Source organism: Pan troglodytes, chromosome 1, assembly GCF_028858775.2.
Source record: "Pan troglodytes isolate AG18354 chromosome 1, NHGRI_mPanTro3-v2.0_pri, whole genome shotgun sequence".
Classification (NCBI taxonomy): domain Eukaryota; kingdom Metazoa; phylum Chordata; class Mammalia; order Primates; family Hominidae; genus Pan; species Pan troglodytes.
The window spans coordinates 100,418,194-100,421,852 of record NC_072398.2 but is presented as its reverse complement, the minus strand read 5'-3'; the positions used below and the strand labels follow the sequence as shown (position 1 = coordinate 100,421,852).

Here is a 3,659-nt window from a genome sequence, read left to right as displayed (position 1 = left end):
ATTAAGAAATAATGTAAAAATTAAGAATTTATTCTATTCTTGGCAGGTTTCTAAGTTTTTCTATGGCATTAAGGTCTTTAAAAATTCTTTGAGGTGAGTAGATACAATAAACTATTCTACAGGTGAGGCGCTTGGCATAGGGACTTCATATTTTTAAGTTAATTTCTACTAAGGAAAATAAACTTTTTGACCTACATTACCAGAGATGGAAAAAAAAAACAAAGTGAAATAGAAGATTCAACTTTATCATATGTGCTGAGGTGCTTTGGGCTCTAATAAAAGTTTTTCCGTTTTTTTTTTTTTTTGTTTTGTTTTTTTGCAGGATCACATTTGAAATCATAGGACTGAAAATTATGAAGCAGAAACATTTGTTCTTTGTGTTTCCAAAATATGTGAACCAACCCTCAATGTCTGCACTTTTACTCTCACAAACTTCTGACATGAGGCACAGATTTTTACAAAATAGCTTAATATAGAAGTCTCGCAAAATGTGAAGATTTCCCCAGATCCCCAAAAACAATGGAAAAGCAGTAAGAGCACAAGTCTTTCACGGGAATAACAGAAAGAAGAGGAGAACTTTGGCTCTCACTATGAATGCCCTGGAATGTTAGTGGAGGGACAGGAGGAGCCTTAGAAGGTTTACGAGCATAATAAGCATAGGGTAGGAAATGTCCATCTGTGGCAGCAAAAGAAGTAAATCTAGGATTTTCCAGAACCAATTTCATTGAAGCAGAACTTCCCACACCACATTTTTAAAGTTTCCTCCTTGGCCTTTGCACCTCTCATCTTTGTTATCTGTTCATTCTTGCCTATTGGGTTGATGCCTATTATTCTCTCTCTTTTTACATTCCAAAGATATTTCCTTTACTGTAGAACAGGGGAATCCAAGGGAGAAACTCACCACGACCCCAGGTCTGGAGCACCCGGAGTCCACCATCGCTGGGGATGGAGGCGGCTTCAGCCTGGGGTTGTGGTGAGATTCGTTGATTGACTGCGCGATGGTGGCTGAGTTGCAAGCAAATGGGTTTCATCACCTTAAATGGTTTTGAACCGAAGAAGCTGTATTCCCTTAAAAAGACGGACAGCCCATCATGTGAACTATAGAGTTTGTGAACAAATTTATATTGGGTTCATAGTGGAGTCATGCACACTGACTCCTGCGAGTTCCCCTAAGTTCTTAGAGTACTGCTTTGCCTTTTGATCTGAGAGTTGCAAAGTTCCCTAAAGAATGGCCCCTGTGGATAAGCGCTAAGTCAACAGACAGCGATTGGACAGAATTTGTGAAGGAATTCGCCCCCAGATCACGAAAGTCCCCCTGAACACCCACCCCGTGGTGGCGCTGTTGGATGGCCGTGACTACACTGTGATGCCCATCCTGAAGGACCTGGACACCGTGGCCTTCTGTGATGCTCAGTCCACGCAGGAGACCCACAAGAAAGTTCTAAACGAAGCTGTGGGTGCCATGATGTACCACACCATCTCCCTCACCAGGGAGGACCTGGAAAAGTTTAAGGCCCTGAGAGTGATCTTGCAGGTAGGCAGTGGCTACGACAACGTGGCCATCAAGGCTGCGGGCAAGCTGGAAATTGCTGTGTGCAACGTCCCGTCCTCAGCCGTGGAAGAGACAGCCGACTCCACCATCTGCCACATCCTCAATCCGTACCGGGGGAACAGGTTGCTGTACCAGGCACTGCAGGAAGGCACGCGAGTTCAGAGCGTGGAGCAGATCAGCGAGGTGGCCTCAGGAGCAGCCTGCATTTGTGGGGAGACGCTGGGCCTCATCGGCTTCGGTCACACGCAGCAGGAGGTTGCAGTTTGAGCCAAGGCCTTTGCAGGATGGGATCGAGCAGTCCCTGGGCATGCATAGGGTCTACACCAGCAGGATTTGCTGTATCAGAGTGACTGCGTCTCCTTGCACTGCAATCTCAACGAACAAAACGACCACCTTATCAATGACTTTACCATAAAGCAGATGAGGCAGGGAGCATTCCTTGCGAAGGCAGCCCGTGGTGGCCTCGTGGATGAGAAGGCCTGAGCACAGGCCCTCAAGGAGGGCAGGATACGAGGGGCAGCCCTCGACGTGAATGAGTCGAAGCCCTTCAGTTTTGCTCAGGGTCTGTTGAAAGATGCCCAGAATCTCATCTGCACTCCTCTCACTTCCTGCTACAGCTAGCAGGTGTCACTGGAGATGAGGGAGGCAGCTGCCACTGAGATCCGCTGAGCCATCATAAGTCGCATCCTGGGAAGTTTAAGAAACTGTGTAAACAAGGAATTCTTTGTCACATCAGCACTTTGGTCAGTAATAGACCAGCAAGCAATTAATCCTGAGCTCAGTGGTGCTACCTACAGATATCTGCCAGGCATGGTGGGCGTGGCTCCAGGACTACTTCCTGCAGCCATGGAAGGCACCATCCCTGGAGGCATCCCAGTGACTGACAACCTTCCGACAGGGGTACATCCTTCCCAAGGGCCCTCTCCCAACAGCCCACCAAACATGGGGACAATCGAGAGCACCCCAACAAGCAATAGCAGAGAATGCTGGAAGGTAATCATTCAGATACACTTGGGAACAAGAGACAGTGAAAAATAGATAATCTAAGAGAAAAAGAATCTGACGGCCTTTTTAGCTGATTCTGGACATATGCGTCATTGTTGTTGCAGTGTTAAAACTACAAGAGCTAGAAAACTGAAGATGTCGTCTGCTTACGGAAGCTCTGAAAGACTTAGGGTGTGATTTATTAATGACCAACTTCTACTATTGTGTGTTAAGTTTTTCATCTGTGCATCAAATCACAAAGAATAAATGGAACTTTTCCCTTTATCAGTCCCTTGGGCACAGCAGGTCCTGAACACCCTGCTTAGATGTTGTATCAAGAGTTCAAATATCAAAATAAAAACCATGAAGAGGAAATCCCCATCCTGTGACTTCAGTCTCTTCAGTCTACAGGGACTGGTTACTGCTTTTTGCTAATAGGAATATTACATTACTAGAAAATGTGGAGTAAACTGTTTGCCTGTTGTAGACACCTGCACACATAGGATTGAAGACAGTACCGGCTCCTATACAGAGACACGTCTCTCACATCTGAACTGCATATTGAGTGGCAAGTTGGTTGTAAGTTCAGTAAAAGCCTCTGATGATGCAAAAAAAAAAGTATTAAGTTTCACAAGCTGTTAGTAATCAAGTATATTTTCTCAGTTTCAGATCCTCTGCTATTTTATTGAGTGGAAAGTCTTGCACTAAAAGGGTTCAAGAAAAATAATATTGCATTTTCTTATGTCACAGGAAACATTTTTAATGGTAACTTGTCAGACTTATGAGCAAACCCACTTTTTAAGATATTGATAAAGTCTTCTTTTCTTCACGTGATATTTTATACAAGAACACTTCAGATGTATTGGATGTGGCTGATTTTAACAAATCCTATAAGATTTGTATCAATTAGTTACATGTTGTATTCATAGTCTTTTGTGAATCATTGCCTTTTTGTTTAAAAAGATGGCCTACTTTGAGCCTTTGTATAAGTACATTCCTGTTTTTGTGACAAAAGAAAAACTTTAAAATTGTCCCAAACAGAAAAGTAATGGCTATCAGAAGTATGTTTTGTTTTAGTGTGAGTTACTATTACTGTATTTGTGTATAGTAAAGGTGGACATTT

The 3,659-nt window shown here is 43.6% G+C and overlaps 1 pseudogene; it reads left to right on the top strand.

Annotated features, from left to right (window-relative positions):
- Positions 1 to 1,228: 1,228 nt before the first annotated feature.
- On the top strand, positions 1,229 to 2,667 carry LOC745276 (C-terminal-binding protein 2-like; annotated as a pseudogene).
- The last annotated feature ends 992 nt before the right edge of the window (positions 2,668 to 3,659 follow it).